Raw genomic sequence first — 20132 nt, 5'->3', positions numbered from 1 at the left:
TCAAGCAAAGAAACCCATCTTAGCTTCTAAAATATCAGAAGAACTACACAGAATTAGCAGAACATGTTTCTGTCTCTGCGTTTCACCTGCTAGCACTGGATGTGGACAAGCTAAGCTTGTCTGAACATTTCAAGCAAAGAAACCCATCTCGGCTTCTAAATAATTGCAGACGAACTACACGGAATTAGCAGAACATGTCTCTGTGTTTTACCTTCTAGCGCTGGATGTGGAAAAGCTCAGCTTGTCTGAACATATCAAGCAAAGAAACCCATCTTAGCTTCTAAAAAATATCAGAAGAACTACACAGAATTAGCAGAACATGTTTCTGTCTCTGCGTTTCACCTTCTAGCACTGGATGTGGACAAGCTAAGCTTGTCTGAACATTTCAAGCAAAGAAACCCATCTCGGCTTCTAAATAATTGCAGACGAACTACACGGAATTAGCAGAACATGTCTCTGTGTTTACCTTCTAGAGCTGGATGTGGACAAGCTCAGCTTGTCTGAACATATCAAGCAAAGAAACCCATCTCAGCTTCTAAATAATTGCAGAAGAACTACACGGAATTAGCAGAACATGTCTCTGTGTTTTACCTTCTAGCGCTGGATGTGGACAAGCTAAGCTTGTCTGAACATATCAAGCAATGAAACCCATCTCGGCTTCTTGTTTTGTCAGTCGGAAACAAACATAAAGCACCTCCTTCGAGCCGGAGTTGAACCAGCGACCTAAGGATTTCTGACATTATGAATCTACAGTCCTCCGCTCTACCAACTGAGCTATCGAAGGGAACGCATCACTTTGAGAACACCCAATAACAAGGACATGGACATAACAGAAACCTTTATTACACTGTGGAAATGCTTGTTTAAAACTGGTTCATTGTTGACTAAAGTCAGACTTACCTGCTTGAAATAATTGCAGAAGAACTACACAGAATTAGCAGAACATGTTTCTGTCTCTGCGTTTCACCTGCTAGCACTGGATGTGGACAAGCTAAGCTTGTCTGAACATTTCAAGCAAAGAAACCCATCTCGGCTTCTAAATAATTGCAGACGAACTACACGGAATTAGCAGAACATGTCTCTGTGTTTTACCTTCTAGCGCTGGATGTGGACAAGCTCAGCTTGTCTGAACATATCAAGCAAAGAAACCCATCTAGCTTCTAAAAATATCAGAAGAACTACACAGAATTAGCAGAACATGTTTCTTTCTCTGCGTTTCACCTGCTAGCACTGGATGTAGACAAGCTAAGCTTGTCTGAACATTTCAAGCAAAGAAACCCATCTCGGCTTCTAAATAATTGCAGAAGAACTACACAGAATTGGCATAACATATCTTTGTCTGTGTTTTACCTTCTAGCGCTGGATGTGGACAAGCTGAGCTTGTCTGAACATATCAAGCAATGAAACCCATCTCGGCTTCTTGTTTTGTCAGTCGGAAACAAACATAAAGCACCTCCTTCGAGCCGGAGTTGAACCAGCGACCTAAGGATTTCTGACATTATGAATCTACAGTCCTCCGCTCTACCAACTGAGCTATCGAAGGGAACGCATCACTTTTGAGAACACCCAATAACAAGGACATGGACATAACAGAAACCTTTATCACACTGTGGAAATGCTTGTTTAAAACTGGTTCATTGTTGACTAAAGTCAGACTTACCTGCTTGAAATAATTGCAGAAGAACTACACAGAATTAGAAGAACATGTCTCTGTGTTTTACCTTCTAGAGCTGGATGTGGACAAGCTCAGCTTGTCTGAACATATCAAGCAAAGAAACCCATCTCACTTCTAAATAATTGCAGAAGAACTACACGGAATTAGCAGAACATGTCTCTGTGTTTACCTTCTAGCGCTGGATGTGGACAAGCTCAGCTTGTCTGAACATATCAAGCAAAGAAACCCATCTTAGCTTCTAAAAAATATCAGAAGAACTACACAGAATTAGCAGAACATGTTTCTTTCTCTGCGTTTCACCTGCTAGCACTGGATGTGGACAAGCTAAGCTTGTCTGAACATTTCAAGCAAAGAAACCCATCTTAGCTTCTAAAAAATATCAGAAGAACTACACAGAATTAGCAGAACATGTTTCTTTCTCTGCGTTTCACCTGCTAGCACTGGATGTGGACAAGCTAAGCTTGTCTGAACATTTCAAGCAAAGAAACCCATCTCGGCTTCTAAATAATTGCAGAAGAACTACACAGAATTGGCATACATATCTTTGTCTGTGTTTTACCTTCTAGCGCTGGATGTGGACAAGCTGAGCTTGTCTGAACATATCAAGCAATGAAACCCATCTCGGCTTCTTGTTTTGTCAGTCGGAAACAAACATAAAGCACCTCCTTCGAGCCGGAGTTGAACCAGCGACCTAAGGATTTCTGACATTATGAATCTACAGTCCTCCGCTCTACCAACTGAGCTATCGAAGGGAACGCATCACTTTTGAGAACACCCAATAACAAGGACATGGACATAACAGAAACCTTTATCACACTGTGGAAATGCTTGTTTAAAACTGGTTCATTGTTGACTAAAGTCAGACTTACCTGCTTGAAATAATTGCAGAAGAACTACACAGAATTAGAAGAACATGTCTCTGTGTTTTACCTTCTAGAGCTGGATGTGGACAAGCTCAGCTTGTCTGAACATATCAAGCAAAGAAACCCATCTCAGCTTCTAAATAATTGCAGAAGAACTACACGGAATTAGCAGAACATGTCTCTGTGTTTTACCTTCTAGCGCTGGATGTGGACAAGCTCAGCTTGTCTGAACATATCAAGCAAAGAAACCCATCTTAGCTTCTAAAAAATATCAGAAGAACTACACAGAATTAGCAGAACATGTTTCTTTCTCTGCGTTTCACCTGCTAGCACTGGATGTGGACAAGCTAAGCTTGTCTGAACATTTCAAGCAAAGAAACCCATCTCGGCTTCTAAATAATTGCAGAAGAACTACACAGAATTGGCATAACATATCTTTGTCTGTGTGTTTTACCTTCTAGCGCTGGATGTGGACAAGCTAAGCTTGTCTGAACATATCAAGCAATGAAACCCATCTCGGCTTCTTGTTTTGTCAGTCGGACACAAACATAAGCACCTCCTTCGAGCCGGAGTTGAACCAGCGACCTAAGGATTTCTGACATTATGAATCTACAGTCCTCCGCTCTACCAACTGAGCTATCGAAGGGAACGCATCACTTTTGAGAACACCCAATAACAAGGACATGGACATAACAGAAACCTTTATCACACTGTGGAAATGCTTGTTTAAAACTGGTTCATTGTTGACTAAAGTCAGACTTACCTGCTTGAATAATTGCAGAAGAACTACACAGAATTAGAAGAACATGTCTCTGTGTTTTACCTTCTAGAGCTGGATGTGGACAAGCTCAGCTTGTCTGAACATATCAAGCAAAGAAACCCATCTCAGCTTCTAAATAATTGCAGAAGAACTACACGGAATTAGCAGAACATGTCTCTGTGTTTTACCTTCTAGCGCTGGATGTGGACAAGCTCAGCTTGTCTGAACATATCAAGCAAAGAAACCCATCTTAGCTTCTAAAAAATATCAGAAGAACTACACAGAATTAGCAGAACATGTTTCTTTCTCTGCGTTTCACCTGCTAGCACTGGATGTGGACAAGCTAAGCTTGTCTGAACATTTCAAGCAAAGAAACCCATCTCGGCTTCTAAATAATTGCAGAAGAACTACACAGAATTGGCATAACATATCTTTGTCTGTGTGTTTACCTTCTAGCGCTGGATGTGGACAAGCTAAGCTTGTCTGAACATATCAAGCAATGAAACCCATCTCGGCTTCTTGTTTTGTCAGTCGGACACAAACATAAAGCACCTCCTTCGAGCCGGAGTTGAACCAGCGACCTAAGGATTTCTGACATTATGAATCTACAGTCCTCCGCTCTACCAACTGAGCTATCGAAGGGAACGCATCACTTTTGAGAACACCCAATAACAAGGACATGGACATAACAGAAACCTTTATTACACTGTGGAAATGCTTGTTTAAAACTGGTTCATTGTTGACTAAAGTCAGACTTACCTGCTTGAAATAATTGCAGAAGAACTACACAGAATTAGAAGAACATGTCTCTGTGTTTCACCTGCTAGCGCTGGATGTAGACAAACTCAGCTTGTCTGAACATATCAAGCACTGAAACCCATCTTAGCTTCTAAAAAATATCAGAAGAACTACACAGAATTAGCAGAACATGTTTCTGTCTCTGCGTTTCACCTGCTAGCACTGAATGTGGACAAGCTAAGCTTGACTGAACATTTCAAGCAAAGAAACCCATCTCGGCTTCTAAATAATTGCAGACGAACTACACGGAATTAGCAGAACATGTCTCTGTGTTTTACTTCTAGCGCTGGATGTGGACAAGCTCAGCTTGTCTGAACATATCAAGCAAAGAAACCCATCTTAGCTTCTAAAAAATATCAGAAGAACTACACAGAATTAGCAGAACATGTTTCTGTCTCTGCGTTTCACCTGCTAGCACTGGATGTGGACAAGCTAAGCTTGTCTGAACATTTCAAGCAAAGAAACCCATCTCTTCTTCTAAATAATTGCAGACGAACTACACGGAATTAGCAGAACATGTCTCTGTGTTTTACCTTCTAGAGCTGGATGTGGACAAGCTCAGCTTGTCTGAACATATCAAGCAAAGAAACCCATCTCAGCTTCTAAATAATTGCAGAAGAACTACACGGAATTAGCAGAACATGTCTCTGTGTTTTACATTCTAGCGCTGGATGTGGACAAGCTCAGCTTGTCTGAACATATCAAGCAATGAAACCCATCTCGGCTTCTTGTTTTGTCAGTCGGACACAAACATAAAGCACCTCCTTCGAGCCGGAGATGAAGCAGCGACCTAAGGATTTCTGACATTATGAATCTACAGTCCTCACTTTTGAGAACACCCAATAACAAGGACATGGACATAACAGAAACCTTTATCACACTGTGGAAATGCTTGTTTAAAACTGGTTCATTGTTGACTAAAGTCAGACTTACCTGCTTGAAATAATTGCAGAAGAACTCCACAGAATTAGAAGAGCATGTCTCTGTGTTTCACCTGCTAGCGCTGGATGTGGACAAACTCAGCTTGTCTGAACATATCAAGCAATGAAACCCATCTTAGCTTCTAAAAAATATCAGAAGAACTACACAGAATTAGCAGAACATGTTTCTGTCTCTGCGTTTCACCTGCTAGCACTGGATGTGGACAAGCTAAGCTTGTCTGAACATTTCAAGCAAAGAAACCCATCTCGGCTTCTAAATAATTGCAGACGAACTACACGGAATTAGCAGAACATGTCTCTGTGTTTTACCTTCTAGCGCTGGATGTGGACAAGCTCAGCTTGTCTGAACATATCAAGCAAAGAAACCCATCTTAGCTTCTAAAAAATATCAAAAGAACTACACAGAATTAGCAGAACATGTTTCTTTCTCTGTGTTTTACCTTCTAGCGCTGGATGTGGACAAGCTCAGCTTGTCTGAACATATCAAGCAATGAAACCCATCTCGGCTTCTAAATAATTGCAGACGAACTACACGGAATTAGCAGAACATATCTTTGTCTGTGTGTTTTACCTTCTAGCGCTGGATGTGGACAAGCTAAGCTTGTCTGAACATATCAAGCAATGAAACCCATCTCGGCTTCTTGTTTTGTCAGTCGGACACAAACATAAAGCACCTCCTTCGAGCCGGAGTTGAACCAGCGACCTAAGGATTTCTGACATTATGAATCTACAGTCCTCCGCTCTACCAACTGAGCTATCGAAGGGAACGCATCACTTTTGAGAACACCCAATAACAAGGACATGGACATAACATAAACCTTTATCACACTGTGGAAATGCTTGTTTAAAACTGGTTCATTGTTGACTAAAGTCAGACTTACCTGCTTGAAATAATTGCAGAAGAACTACACAGAATTAGAAGAACATGTCTCTGTGTTTCACCTGCTAGCGCTGGATGTGGACAAACTCAGCTTGTCTGAACATATCAAGCAATGAAACCCATCTTAGCTTCTGAAAATATCAGAAGAACTACACAGAATTAGCAGAACATGTTTCTGTCTCTGCGTTTCACCTGCTAGCACTGGATGTGGACAAGCTAAGCTTGTCTGAACATTTCAAGCAAAGAAACCCATCTCGGCTTCTAAATAATTGCAGACGAACTACACGGAATTAGCAGAACATGTCTCTGTGTTTTACCTTCTAGCGCTGGATGTGGACAAGCTCAGCTTGTCTGAACATATCAAGCAAAGAAACCCATCTTAGCTTCTAAAAATATCAGAAGAACTACACAGAATTAGCAGAACATGTTTCTGTCTCTGCGTTTCACCTGCTAGCACTGGATGTGGACAAGCTAAGCTTGTCTGAACATTTCAAGCAAAGAAACCCATCTCGGCTTCTAAATAATTGCAGACGAACTACACGGAATTAGCAGAACATGTCTCTGTGTTTACCTTCTAGCGCTGGATGTGGACAAGCTCAGCTTATCTGAATATATCAAGCAAAGAAACCCATCTTAGCTTCTAAAAAATATCAGAAGAACTACACAGAATTAGCAGAACATGGTTCTGTCTCTGCGTTTCACCTGCTAGCACTGGATGTGGACAAGCTAAGCTTGTCTGAACATTTCAAGCAAAGAAACCCATCTCGGCTTCTAAATAATTGCAGACGAACTACACGGAATTAGCAGAACATGTCTCTGTGTTTTACCTTCTAGCGCTGGATGTGGACAAGCTCAGCTTGTCTGAACATATCAAGCAAAGAAACCCATCTCGGCTTCTAATTAATTGCAGAAGAACTACACAGAATTGGCATAACATATCTTTGTCTGTGTGTTTTACCTTCTAGCGCTGGATGTGGACAAGCTAAGCTTGTCTGAACATATCAAGCAATGAAACCCATCTCGGCTTCTTGTTTTGTCAGGTGGACACAAACATAAAGCACTCCTTCGAGCCGGAGTTGAACCAGCGACCTAAGGATTTCTGACATTATGAATCTACAGTCCTCCAGCTCTACCAACTGAGCTATCGAAGGGAACGCATCACTTTTGAGAACACCCAATAACAAGGACATGGACATAACAGAAACCTTTATTACACTGTGGAAATGCTTGTTTAAAACTGGTTCATTGTTGACTAAAGTCAGACTTACCTGCTTGAAATAATTGCAGAAGAACTACACAGAATTAGCAGAACATGTTTCTGTCTCTGCGTTTCACCTGCTAGCACTGGATGTGGACAAGCTAAGCTTGTCTGAACATTTCAAGCAAAGAAACCCATCTCGGCTTCTAAATAATTGCAGACGAACTACACGGAATTAGCAGAACATGTCTGTGTGTTTTACCTTCTAGCGCTGGATGTGGACAAGCTCAGCTTGTCTGAACATATCAAGCAAAGAAACCCATCTTAGCTTCTAAAAAATATCAGAAGAACTACACAGAATTAGCAGAACATGGTTCTGTCTCTGCGTTTCACCTGCTAGCACTGGATGTGGACAAGCTAAGCTTGTCTGAACATTTCAAGCAAAGAAACCCATCTCGGCTTCTAAATAATTGCAGACGAACTACACGGAATTAGCAGAACATGTCTCTGTGTTTTACCTTCTAGAGCTGGATGTGGACAAGCTCAGCTTGTCTGAACATATCAAGCAAAGAAACCCATCTCAGATTCTAAATAATTGCAGAAGAACTACACGGAATTAGCAGAACATGTCTCTGTGTTTTACCTTCTAGCGCTGGATGTGGACAAGCTAAGCTGTCTGAACATATCAAGCAATGAAACCCATCTCGGCTTCTTGTTTTGTCAGGTGGACACAAACATAAAGCAACTCCTTCGAGCCGGAGTTGAACCAGCGACCTAAGGATTTCTGACATTATGAATCTACAGTCCTCCAGCTCTACCAACTGAGCTATCGAAGGGAACGCATCACTTTTGAGAACACCCAATAACAAGGACATGGACATAACAGAAACTTTTATTACACTGTGGAATGCTTGTTTAAAACTGGTTCATTGTTGACTAAAGTCAGACTTACCTGCTTGAAATAATTGCAGAAGAACTACACAGAATTAGCAGAACATGTTTCTGTCTCTGCGTTTCACCTGCTAGCACTGGATGTGGACAAGCTCAGCTTGTCTGAACATTTCAAGCAAAGAAACCCATCTCGGCTTCTAAATAATTGCAGACGAACTACACGGAATTAGCAGAACATGTCTGTGTGTTTACCTTCTAGCGCTGGATGTGGACAAACTCAGCTTGTCTGAACATATCAAGCAATGAAACCCATCTTAGCTTCTAAAAAATATCAGAAGAACTACACAGAATTAGCAGAACATGTTCTGTCTCTGCGTTTCACCTGCTAGCACTGGATGTGGACAAGCTAAGCTTGTCTGAACATTTCAAGCAAAGAAACCCATCTCGGCTTCTGAATAAGTGCAGACGAACTACACGGAATTAGCAGAACATGTCTCTGTGTTTACCTTCTAGAGCTGGATGTGGACAAGCTCAGCTTGTCTGAACATATCAAGCAAAGAAACCCATCTCAGATTCTAAATAATTGCAGAAGAACTACACGGAATTAGCAGAACATGTCTCTGTGTTTTACCTTCTAGCGCTGGATGTGGACAAGCTAAGCTTGTCTGAACATATCAAGCAATGAAACCCATCTCGGCTTCTTGTTTTGTCAGTCGGACACAAACATAAAGCACCTCCTTCGAGCCGGAGTTGAACCAGCGACCTAAGGATTTCTGACATTATGAATCTACAGTCCTCCGCTCTACCAACTGAGCTATCGAAGGGAACGCATCACTTTTGAGAACACCAATAACAAGGACATGGACATAACAGAAACCTTTATTACACTGTGGAAATGCTTGTTTAAAACTGGTTCATTGTTGACTAAAGTCAGACTTACCTGCTTGAAATAATTGCAGAAGAACTACACAGAATTAGAAGAACATGTCTCTGTGTTTCACCTGCTAGCGCTGGATGTGGACAAGCTCAGCTTGTCTGAACATATCAAGCAAAGAAACCCATCTTAGCTTCTAAAAAATATCAGAAGAACTACACAGAATTAGCAGAACATGTTTCTGTCTCTGCGTTTCACCTGCTAGCACTGGATGTGGACAAGCTAAGCTTGTCTGAACATTTCAAGCAAAGAAACCCATCTCGGCTTCTAAATAATTGCAGACGAACTACACAGAATTAGCAGAACATGTCTCTGGTTTTACCTTCTAGAGCTGGATGTGGACAAGCTCAGCTTGTCTGAACATATCAAGCAAAGAAACCCATCTCGGCTTCTAAATAATTGCAGAAGAACTACACGGAATTAGCAGAACATGTCTCTGTGTTTTACCTTCTAGCGCTGGATGTGGACAAGCTCAGCTTGTCTGAACATATCAAGCAAAGAAACCCATCTTAGCTTCTAAAAATATCAGAAGAACTACACAGAATTAGCAGAACATGTTTCTGTCTCTGCGTTTCACCTGCTAGCACTGAATGTGGACAAGCTAAGCTTGTCTGAACATTTCAAGCAAAGAAACCCATCTCGGCTTCTAAATAATTGCAGACGAACTACACAGAATTGGCATAACATATCTTTGTCTGTGTGTTTTACCTTCTAGCGCTGGATGTGGACAAGCTAAGCTTGTCTGAACATATCAAGCAATGAAACCCATCTCGGCTTGTTTGTCAGTCGGACACAAACATAAAGCACCTCCTTCGAGCCGGAGTTGAACCAGCGACCTAAGGATTTCTGACATTATGATCTACAGTCCTCCGCTCTACCAACTGAGCTATCGAAGGGAACGCATCACTTTTGAGAACACCCATAACAAGGACATGGACATAACAGAAACCTTTATCACACTGTGGAAATGCTTGTTTAAAACTGGTTCATTGTTGACTAAAGTCAGACTTACCTGCTTGAAATAATTGCAGAAGAACTACACAGAATTAGAAGAACATGTCTCTGTGTTTCACCTTCTAGCGCTGGATGTGGACAAGCTCAGCTTGTCTGAACATATCAAGCAAAGAAACCCATCTTAGCTTCTAAAAACTATCAGAAGAACTACCAGAATTAGCAGAACATGTTTCTGTCTCTGCGTTTCACCTGCTAGCACTGGATGTGGACAAGCTAAGCTTGTCTGAACATTTCAAGCAAAGAAACCCATCTCGGCTTCTAAATAATTGCAGACGAACTACACGGAATTAGCAGAACATGTCTCTGTGTTTTACTTCTAGCGCTGGATGTGGACAAGCTAAGCTTGTCTGAACATATCAAGCAAAGAAACCCATCTCGGCTTCTAAATAATTGCAGAAGAACTACACAGAATTGGCAGAACATATCTTTGTCTGTTGTTTTACCTTCTAGCGCTGGATGTGGACAAGCTCAGCTTGTCTGAACATATCAAGCAAAGAAACCCATCTTAGCTTCTAAAAAATATCAGAAGAACTACACAGAATTTGCAGAACACGTCTCTGTCTTTTACCTTCTAGCGCTGGATATCAAGCAATGAAAACCCATCTCGGCTTCTTGTTTTGTCAGTCGGACACAAACATAAAGCACCTCCTTCGAGCCGGAGTTGAACCAGCGACCTAAGGATTTCTGACATTATGAATCTACAGTCCTCCGCTCTACCAACTGAGCTATCGAAGGGAACGCATCACTTTTGAGAACACCCAATAACAAGGACATGGACATAACAGAAACCTTTATTACACTGTGGAAATGCTTGTTTAAAACTGGTTCATTGTTGACTAAAGTCAGACTTACCTGCTTGAAATAATTGCAGAAGAACTACACAGAATTAGAAGAACATGTCTCTGTGTTTCACCTGCTAGCGCTGGATGTGGACAAGCTCAGCTTGTCTGAACATATCAAGCAAAGAAACCCATCTTAGCTTCTAAAAAATATCAGAAGAACTACACAGAATTAGCAGAACATGTTTCTGTCTCTGCGTTTCACCTGCTAGCACTGGATGTGGACAAGCTAAGCTTGTCGAACATTTCAAGCAAAGAAACCCATCTCGGCTTCTAAATAATTGCAGACGAACTACACAGAATTAGCAGAACATGTCTCTGTGTTTTACCTTCTAGAGCTGGATGTGGACAAGCTCAGCTTGTCTGAACATATCAAGCAAAGAAACCCATCTCGGCTTCTAAATAATTGCAGAAGAACTACACGGAATTAGCAGAAATGTCTCTGTGTTTTACCTTCTAGCGCTGGATGTGGACAAGCTCAGCTTGTCTGAACATATCAAGCAAAGAAACCCATCTTAGCTTCTAAAAAATATCAGAAGAACTACACAGAATTAGCAGAACATGTTTCTGTCTCTGCGTTTCACCTGCTAGCACTGAATGTGGACAAGCTAAGCTTGTCTGAACATTTCAAGCAAAGAAACCCATCTCGGCTTCTAAATAATTGCAGACGAACTACACAGAATTGGCATAACATATCTTTGTCTGTGTGTTTACCTTCTAGCGCTGGATGTGGACAAGCTAAGCTTGTCTGAACATATCAAGCAATGAAACCCATCTCGGCTTCTTGTTTTGTCAGTCGGACACAAACATAAAGCACCTCCTTCGAGCCGGAGTTGAACCAGCGACCTAAGGATTTCTGACATTATGAATCTACAGTCCTCCGCTCTACCAACTGAGCTATCGAAGGGAACGCATCACTTTTGAGAACACCCAATAACAAGGACATGGACATAACAGAAACCTTTATTACACTGTGGAAATGCTTGTTTAAAACTGGTTCATTGTTGACTAAAGTCAGACTTACCTGCTTGAAATATTGCAGAAGAACTACACAGAATTAGAAGAACATGTCTCTGTGTTTCACCTGCTAGCGCTGGATGTGGACAAGCTCAGCTTGTCTGAACATATCAAGCAAAGAAACCCATCTTAGCTTCTAAAAAATATCAGAAGAACTACACAGAATTAGCAGAACATGTTTCTGTCTCTGCGTTTCACCTGCTAGCACTGGATGTGGACAAGCTAAGCTTGTCTGAACATTTCAAGCAAAGAAACCCATCTCGGCTTCTAAATAATTGCAGACGAACTACACAGAATTAGCAGAACATGTCTCTGTGTTTTACCTTCTAGAGCTGGATGTGGACAAGCTCAGCTTGTCTGAACATATCAAGCAAAAAAACCCATCTCGGCTTCTAAATAATTGCAGAAGAACTACACGGAATTAGCAGAACATGTCTCTGTGTTTTACCTTCTAGCGCTGGATGTGGACAAGCTCAGCTTGTCTGAACATATCAAGCAAAGAAACCCTCTTAGCTTCTAAAAAATATCAGAAGAACTACACAGAATTAGCAGAACAGTTTCTGTCTCTGCGTTTCACCTGCTAGCACTGAATGTGGACAAGCTAAGCTTGTCTGAACATTTCAAGCAAAGAAACCCATCTCGGCTTCTAAATAATTGCAGACGAACTACACAGAATTGGCATAACATATCTTTGTCTGTGTGTTTTACCTTCTAGCGCTGGATGTGGACAAGCTAAGCTTGTCTGAACATATCAAGCAATGAAACCCATCTCGGCTTCTTGTTTTGTCAGTCGGACACAAACTAAAGCACCTCCTTCGAGCCGGAGTTGAACCAGCGACCTAAGGATTTCTGACATTATGAATCTACAGTCCTCCGCTCTACCAACTGAGCTATCGAAGGGAACGCATCACTTTTGAGAACACCCAATAACAAGGACATGGACATAACAGAAACCTTTATCACACTGTGGAAATGCTTGTTTAAAACTGGTTCATTGTTGACTAAAGTCAGACTTACCTGCTTGAAATAATTGCAGAAGAACTACACAGAATTAGAAGAACATGTCTCTGTGTTTCACCTGCTAGCGCTGGATGTGGACAAGCTCAGCTTGTCTGAACATATCAAGCAAAGAAACCCATCTTAGCTTCTAAAAAATATCAGAAGAACTACACAGAATTAGCAGAACATGTTTCTGTCTCTGCGTTTCACCTGCTAGCACTGGATGTGGACAAGCTAAGCTTGTCTGAACATTTCAAGCAAAGAAACCCATCTCGGCTTCTAAATAATTGCAGACGAACTACACAGAATTAGAAGAACATGTCTCTGTGTTTCACCTGCTAGCGCTGGATGTGGACAAACTCAGCTTGTCTGAACAAATCAAGCAAGAAACCCATCTTAGCTTCTAAAAAATATCAGAAGAACTACACAGAATTAGCAGAACATGTTTCTGTCTCTGCGTTTCACCTGCTAGCACTGGATGTGGACAAGCTAAGCTTGTCTGAACATTTCAAGCAAAGAAACCCATCTCGGCTTCTAAATAATTGCAGACGAACTACACGGAATTAGCAGAACATGTCTCTGTGTTTTACCTTCTAGCGCTGGATGTGAACAAGCTCAGCTTGTCTGAACATATCAAGCAAAGAAACCCATCTTAGCTTCTAAAAACTATCAGAAGAACTACACAGAATTAGCAGAACATGTTTCTGTCTCTGCGTTTCACCTGCTAGCACTGGATGTGGACAAGCTAAGCTTGTCTGAACATTTCAAGCAAAGAAACCCATCTCGGCTTCTAAATAATTGCAGAAGAACTACACAGAATTGGCAGAACATATCTTTGTCTGTGTGTTTTACCTTCTAGCGCTGGATGTGGACAAGCTAAGCTTGTCTGAACATATCAAGCAATGAAACCCATCTCGGCTTCTTGTTTTGTCAGGTGGACACAAACATAAAGCACCTCCTTCGAGCCGGAGTTGAACCAGCGACCTAAGGATTTCTGACATTATGAATCTACAGTCCTCCGCTCTACCAACTGAGCTATCGAAGGGAACGCATCACTTTTGAGAACACCCAATAACAAGGACATGGACATAACAGAAACCTTTATTACACTGTGGAAATGCTTGTTTAAAACTGGTTCATTGTTGACTAAAGTAAGACTTACCTGCTTGAAATAATTGCAGAAGAACTACACAGAATTAGAAGAACATGTCTCTGTGTTTCACCTTCTAGCGCTGGTTGTGGACAAGCTAAGCTTGTCTGAACATATCAAGCAATGAAACCCATCTCGGCTTCTTGTTTTGTCAGTCGGACACAAACATAAAGCACCTCCTTCGAGCCGGAGTTGAACCAGCGACCTAAGGATTTCTGACATTATGAATCTACAGTCCTCCGCTCTACCAACTGAGCTATCGAAGGGAACGCATCACTTTTGAGAACCCAATAACAAGGACATGGACATAACAGAAACCTTTATTACACTGTGGAAATGCTTGTTTAAAACTGGTTCATTGTTGACTAAAGTCAGACTTACCTGCTTGAAATAATTGCAGAAGAACTACACAGAATTAGAAGAACATGTTTCTGTCTCTGCGTTTCACCTGCTAGCACTGGATGTGGACAAGCTAAGCTTGTCTGAACATTTCAAGCAAAGAAACCCATCTCGGCTTCTAAATAATTGCAGACGAACTACACGGAATTAGCAGAACATGTCTCTGTGTTTTACCTTCTAGCGCTGGATGTGGACAAGCTCAGCTTGTCTGAACATATCAAGCAAAGAAACCCATCTTAGCTTCTAAAAAATATCAGAAGAACTACACAGAATTAGCAGAACACGTCTCTGTCTTTTACCTTCTAGCGCTGGATATCAAGCAATGAACCCATCTCGGCTTCTTGTTTTGTCAGTCGGACACAAACATAAAGCACCTCCTTCGAGCCGGAGTTGAACCAGCGACCTAAGGATTTCTGACATTATGAATCTACAGTCCTCCGCTCTACCAACTGAGCTATCGAAGGGAACGCATCACTTTTGAGAACACAATAACAAGGACATGGACATAACAGAAACCTTTATTACACTGTGGAAATGCTTGTTTAAAACTGGTTCATTGTTGACTAAAGTCAGACTTACCTGCTTGAAATAATTGCAGAAGAACTACACAGAATTAGAAGAACATGTCTCTGTGTTTCACCTGCTAGCGCTGGATGTGGACAAGCTCAGCTTGTCTGAACATATCAAGCAAAGAAACCCATCTTAGCTTCTAAAAAATATCAGAAGAACTACACAGAATTAGCAGAACATGTTTCTGTCTCTGCGTTTCACCTGCTAGCACTGGATGTGGACAAGCTAAGCTTGTCTGAACATTTCAAGCAAAGAAACCCATCTCGGCTTCTAAATAATTGCAGACGAACTACACAGAATTAGCAGAACATGTCTCTGTGTTTTACCTTCTAGAGCTGGATGTGGACAAGCTCAGCTTGTCTGAACATATCAAGCAAAGAAACCCATCTCGGCTTCTAAATAATTGCAGAAGAACTACACGGAATTAGCAGAACATGTCTCTGTGTTTTACCTTCTAGCGCTGGATGTGGACAAGCTCAGCTTGTCTGAACATATCAAGCAAAGAAACCCATCTTAGCTTCTAAAAAATATCAGAAGAACTACACAGAATTAGCAGAACATGTTTCTGTCTCTGCGTTTCACCTGCTAGCACTGGATGTGGACAAGCTAAGCTTGTCTGAACATTTCAAGCAAAGAAACCCATCTCGGCTTCTAAATAATTGCAGACGAACTACACGGAATTAGCAGAACATGTCTCTGTGTTTTACCTTCTAGCGCTGGATGTGGACAAGCTCAGCTTGTCTGAACATATCAAGCAAAGAAACCCATCTTAGCTTCTAAAAAATATCAGAAGAACTACACGGAATTAGCAGAACACGTCTCTGTCTTTTACCTTCTAGCGCTGGATATCAAGCAATGAAACCATCTCGGCTTCTTGTTTTGTCAGTCGGACACAAACATAAAGCACCTCCTTCGAGCCGGAGTTGAACCAGCGACCTAAGGATTTCTGACATTATGAATCTACAGTCCTCCGCTCTACAACTGAGCTATCGAAGGGAACGCATCACTTTTGAGAACACCCAATAACAAGGACATGGACATAACAGAAACCTTTATTACACTGTGGAAATGCTTGTTTAAAACTGGTTCATTGTTGACTAAAGTCAGACTTACCTGCTTGAAATAATTGCAGAAAAACTACACAGAATTAGAAGAACATGTCTCTGTGTTTCACCTGCTAGCGCTGGATGTGGACAAGCTCAGCTTGTCTGAACATATCAAGCAAAGAAACCCATCTTAGCTTCTAAAAAATATCAGAAGAACTACACAGAATTAGCAGAAACATGTTTCTGTCTCTGCGTTTCACCTGCTAGCACTGGATGTGGACAAGCTAAGCTTGTCTGAACATTTCAAGCAAAGAAACCCATCTCGGCTTCTAAATAATTGCAGACGAACTACACAGAATTAGCAGAACATGTCTCTGTGTTTTACCTTCTAGAGCTGGATGTGGACAAGCTCAGCTTGTCTGAACATATCAAGCAAAGAAACCCATCTCGGCTCTAATAATTGCAGAAGAACTACACGGAATTAGCAGAACATGTCTCTGTGTTTTACCTTCTAGCGCTGGATGTGGACAAGCTCAGCTTGTCTGAACATATCAAGCAAAGAAACCCATCTTAGCTTCTAAAAAATATCAGAAGAACTACACAGAATTAGCAGAACATGTTTCTGTCTCTGCGTTTCACCTGCTAGCACTGAATGTGGACAAGCTAAGCTTGTCTGAACATTTCAAGCAAAGAAACCCATCTCGGCTTCTAAATAATTTCAGACGAACTACACGGAATTAGCAGAACATGTCTCTGTGTTTTACCTTCTAGCGCTGGATGGACAAGCTCAGCTTGTCTGAACATATCAAGCAAAGAAACCCATCTTAGCTTCTAAAAAATATCAGAAGAACTACACAGAATTAGCAGAACATGTTTCTTTCTCTGCGTTTCACCTGCTAGCACTGGATGTGGACAAGCTAAGCTTGTCTGAACATTTCAAGCAAAGAAACCCATCTCGGCTTCTAAATAATTGCAGACGAACTACACGGAATTAGCAGAACATGTCTCTGTGTTTTTACTTCTAGCGCTGGATGTGGACAAACTCAGCTTGTCTGAACATATCAAGCAAAGAAACCCATCTTAGCTTCTAAAAAATATCAGAAGAACTACACAGAATTAGCAGAACATGTTTCTGTCTCTGCGTTTCACCTGCTAGCACTGGATGTGGACAAGCTAAGCTTGTCTGAACATTTCAAGCAAAGAAACCCATCTCGGCTTCTAAATAATTGCAGACGAACTACACGGAATTAGCAGAACATGTCTCTGTGTTTTACCTTCTAGCGCTGGATGTGGACAAGCTAAGCTTGTCTGAACATATCAAGCAATGAAACCCATCTCGGCTTCTTGTTTTGTCAGTCGGACACAAACATAAAGCACCTCCTTCGAGCCGGAGTTGAACCAGCGACTTAAGGATTTCTGACATTATGAATGTACAGTCCTCGCTCTACCAACTGAGCTATCCCAAGGGAACGCATCACTTTGAGAACACCCAATAACAAGGACATGGACATAACAGAAACCTTTATTACAGTGGAAATGCTTGTTTAAAACTGGTCATTGTTGACTAAAGTCAGACTTACCTGCTTGAAATAATTGCAGAAGAACTACACAGAATTAGAAGAACATGCTCTGTGTTTCACCTGCTAGCGCTGGATGTGGACAAGCTCAGCTTGTCTGAACATTCAAGCAAAGAAACCATCTTAGCTTCTAAAAAATATCAGAAGAACTACACAGAATTAGCAGAACATGTTTCTGTCTCTGCGTTTCACCTGCTAGCACTGGATGTGGACAAGCTAGGCTTGCTGAACATATCAAGCAAAGAAACCCATCTTAGCTTCTAAAAAATATCAGAAGAACTATACAAAATTAGCAGAACATGTTTCTGTCTCTGCGTTTCACCTGCTAGCACTGGATGTGGACAAGCTAAGCTTGTCTGAACATTTCAAGCAAAGAAACCCATCTCGGCTTCTAAATAATTGCAGAAGAACTACACGGAATTAGCAGAACATGTCTCTGTGTTTACCTTCTAGCGCTGGATGTGGACAAGCTAAGCTTGTCTGAACATATCAAGCAAAGAAACCCATCTCGGCTTCTAAATAATTGCAGAAGAACTACACGGAATTGGCATAACATATCTTGTCTGTGTGTTTACCTTCTAGCGCTGGATGTGGACAAGCTAAGCTTGTCTGAACATTTCAAGCAAAGAAACCCATCTCGGCTTCTAAATAATTGCAGAAGAACTACACAAATGAGCAGAACATGTCTTTCTCTGCGTTTCACCTGCTAGCGCTGGATGTGAATCTACAGTCCTCCGCTCTACCAACTGAGCTATCGAAGGGAACGCATCACTTTTGAGAACACCCAATAACAAGGACATGGACATAACAGAAACCTTTATTACACTGTGGAAATGCTTGTTTAAAACTGGTTCATTGTTGACTAAAGTAAGACTTACCTGCTTGAAATAATTGCAGAAGAACTACACAGAATTAGAAGAACATGTCTCTGTGTTTCACCTTCTAGCGCTGGATGTGGACAGCTAAGCTTGTCTGAACATATCAAGCAATGAAACCCATCTCGGCTTCTTGTTTTGTCAGTCGGACAAAACATAAAGCACCTCCTTCGAGCCGGAGTTGAACCAGCAACCTAAGGATTTCTGAAATTATGAATCTACAGTCCTCCGCTCTACCAACTGAGCTATCGAAGGGAACGCACCACTTTTGAGAACACCCAATAACAAGGACATGGACATAACAGAAACCTTTATTACACTGTGGAAATGCTTGTTTAAAACTGGTTCATTGTTGACTAAAGTCAGACTTACCTGCTTGAAATAATTGCAGAAGAACTACACAGAATTAGAAGAACATGTCTTGTGTTTCACCTGCTAGCGGGATGTGGACAAGCTCAGCTTGTCTGAACATATCAAGCAAAGAAACCCATCTTAGCTTCTAAAAAATATCAGAAGAACTACACAGAATTAGCAGAACATGTTTCTGTCTCTGCGTTTCACCTGCTAGCACTGGATGTGGACAAGCTAAGCTTGTCTGAACATTTCAAGCAAAGAAACCCATCTCGGCTTCTAAATAATTGCAGACGAACTACACAGAATTGGCATAACATATCTTTGTCTGTGTGTTTAACCTTCTAGGCTGGATGTGGACAAGCTAAGCTTGTCTGAACAAATCAAGCAATGAAACCCATCTTAGCTTCTAAAAAATATCAGAAGAACTACACAGAATTAGCAGAACATGTTTCTGTCTCTGCGTTTCACCTGCTAGCACTGGATGTGGACAAGCTAAGCTTGTCTGAACATTTCAAGCAAAGAAACCCATCTCGGCTTCTAAATAATTGCAGACGAACTACACGGATTAGCAGAACATGTCTCTGTGTTTTACCTTCTAGCGCTGGATGGACAAGCTCAGCTTGTCTGAACATATCAAGCAAAGAAACCCATTAGCTTCTAAAAACTATCAGAAGAACTACACAGAATTAGCAGAACATGTTTCTGTCTCTGCGTTTCACCTGCTAGCACTGGATGTGGACAAGCTAAGCTTGTCTGAACATTTCAAGCAAAGAAACCCATCTCGGCTTCTAAATAATTGCAGACGAACTACACGGAATTAGCAACATGTCTCTGTGTTTTACCTTCTAGCGCTGGATGTGGACAAGCTCAGCTTGTCTGAACATATCAAGCAAAGAAACCCATCTCGGCTTCTAAATAATTGCAGAAGAACTACACAGAATTGGCAGAACATATCTTTGTCTGTGTGTACCTTCTAGCGCTGGATGTGGACAAGCTAAGCTTGTCTGAACATATCAAGCAAAGAAACCCATCTCGGCTTCTGTTTTGTCAGGTGGACACAAACATAAAGCACCTCCTTCGAGCCGGAGTTGAACCAGCGACCTAGGATTTCTGACATTATGAATCTACAGTCCTCCGCTCTACCAACTGAGCTATCGAAGGGAGCGCATCACATTTGAGAACACCCAATAACAAGGACATGGACATAACAGAAACCTTTATTACACTGTGGAAATGCTTGTTTAAAACTGGTTCATTGTTGACTAAAGTAAGACTACCTGCTTGAAATAATTGCAGAAGAACTACACAGAATTAGAAGAACATGTCTCTGGTTTCACCTTCTAGCGCTGGTT

The 20132-nt window shown here is 41.4% G+C and overlaps 14 non-coding genes across 14 annotated transcripts; all 14 read right to left on the bottom strand.

The window, feature by feature from the left end:
- Window positions 1-695: 695 nt before the first annotated feature.
- trnay-gua lies at window positions 696-784 on the bottom strand. Its single transcript is given in 2 exon segments — window positions 696-731; window positions 748-784. It is a non-coding gene; the product is annotated as a tRNA-Tyr (tRNA).
- A 670-nt stretch (window positions 785-1454) lies between these two features.
- trnay-gua lies at window positions 1455-1543 on the bottom strand. The gene is given in 2 exon segments: window positions 1455-1490; window positions 1507-1543. It is a non-coding gene; the product is annotated as a tRNA-Tyr (tRNA).
- A 795-nt stretch (window positions 1544-2338) lies between these two features.
- trnay-gua lies at window positions 2339-2427 on the bottom strand. The gene is given in 2 exon segments: window positions 2339-2374; window positions 2391-2427. It is a non-coding gene; the product is annotated as a tRNA-Tyr (tRNA).
- A 668-nt stretch (window positions 2428-3095) lies between these two features.
- Window positions 3096-3184, bottom strand: trnay-gua. Its single transcript is given in 2 exon segments — window positions 3096-3131; window positions 3148-3184. It is a non-coding gene; the product is annotated as a tRNA-Tyr (tRNA).
- Window positions 3185-3851: 667 nt separating this feature from the next.
- On the bottom strand, window positions 3852-3940 carry trnay-gua. The gene is given in 2 exon segments: window positions 3852-3887; window positions 3904-3940. It is a non-coding gene; the product is annotated as a tRNA-Tyr (tRNA).
- Window positions 3941-5712: 1772 nt separating this feature from the next.
- Window positions 5713-5801, bottom strand: trnay-gua. Its single transcript is given in 2 exon segments — window positions 5713-5748; window positions 5765-5801. It is a non-coding gene; the product is annotated as a tRNA-Tyr (tRNA).
- A 2940-nt stretch (window positions 5802-8741) lies between these two features.
- Window positions 8742-8830, bottom strand: trnay-gua. The gene is given in 2 exon segments: window positions 8742-8777; window positions 8794-8830. It is a non-coding gene; the product is annotated as a tRNA-Tyr (tRNA).
- Window positions 8831-9748: 918 nt separating this feature from the next.
- On the bottom strand, window positions 9749-9836 carry trnay-gua. Its single transcript is given in 2 exon segments — window positions 9749-9784; window positions 9800-9836. It is a non-coding gene; the product is annotated as a tRNA-Tyr (tRNA).
- A 764-nt stretch (window positions 9837-10600) lies between these two features.
- Window positions 10601-10689, bottom strand: trnay-gua. Its single transcript is given in 2 exon segments — window positions 10601-10636; window positions 10653-10689. It is a non-coding gene; the product is annotated as a tRNA-Tyr (tRNA).
- A 922-nt stretch (window positions 10690-11611) lies between these two features.
- Window positions 11612-11700, bottom strand: trnay-gua. Its single transcript is given in 2 exon segments — window positions 11612-11647; window positions 11664-11700. It is a non-coding gene; the product is annotated as a tRNA-Tyr (tRNA).
- Window positions 11701-12621: 921 nt separating this feature from the next.
- trnay-gua lies at window positions 12622-12710 on the bottom strand. Its single transcript is given in 2 exon segments — window positions 12622-12657; window positions 12674-12710. It is a non-coding gene; the product is annotated as a tRNA-Tyr (tRNA).
- Window positions 12711-13765: 1055 nt separating this feature from the next.
- On the bottom strand, window positions 13766-13854 carry trnay-gua. Its single transcript is given in 2 exon segments — window positions 13766-13801; window positions 13818-13854. It is a non-coding gene; the product is annotated as a tRNA-Tyr (tRNA).
- A 282-nt stretch (window positions 13855-14136) lies between these two features.
- trnay-gua lies at window positions 14137-14225 on the bottom strand. Its single transcript is given in 2 exon segments — window positions 14137-14172; window positions 14189-14225. It is a non-coding gene; the product is annotated as a tRNA-Tyr (tRNA).
- Window positions 14226-14733: 508 nt separating this feature from the next.
- On the bottom strand, window positions 14734-14822 carry trnay-gua. The gene is given in 2 exon segments: window positions 14734-14769; window positions 14786-14822. It is a non-coding gene; the product is annotated as a tRNA-Tyr (tRNA).
- Window positions 14823-20132: the final 5310 nt, after the last annotated feature.

Source organism: Micropterus salmoides, unplaced genomic scaffold, assembly GCF_014851395.1.
Source record: "Micropterus salmoides isolate LMB-PRFRI ecotype aquatic unplaced genomic scaffold, ASM1485139v1 Ms_hic_scaffold_2721, whole genome shotgun sequence".
NCBI lineage: Eukaryota > Metazoa > Chordata > Actinopteri > Centrarchiformes > Centrarchidae > Micropterus > Micropterus salmoides.
This window is presented reverse-complemented; position numbering and strand designations above follow the sequence as displayed.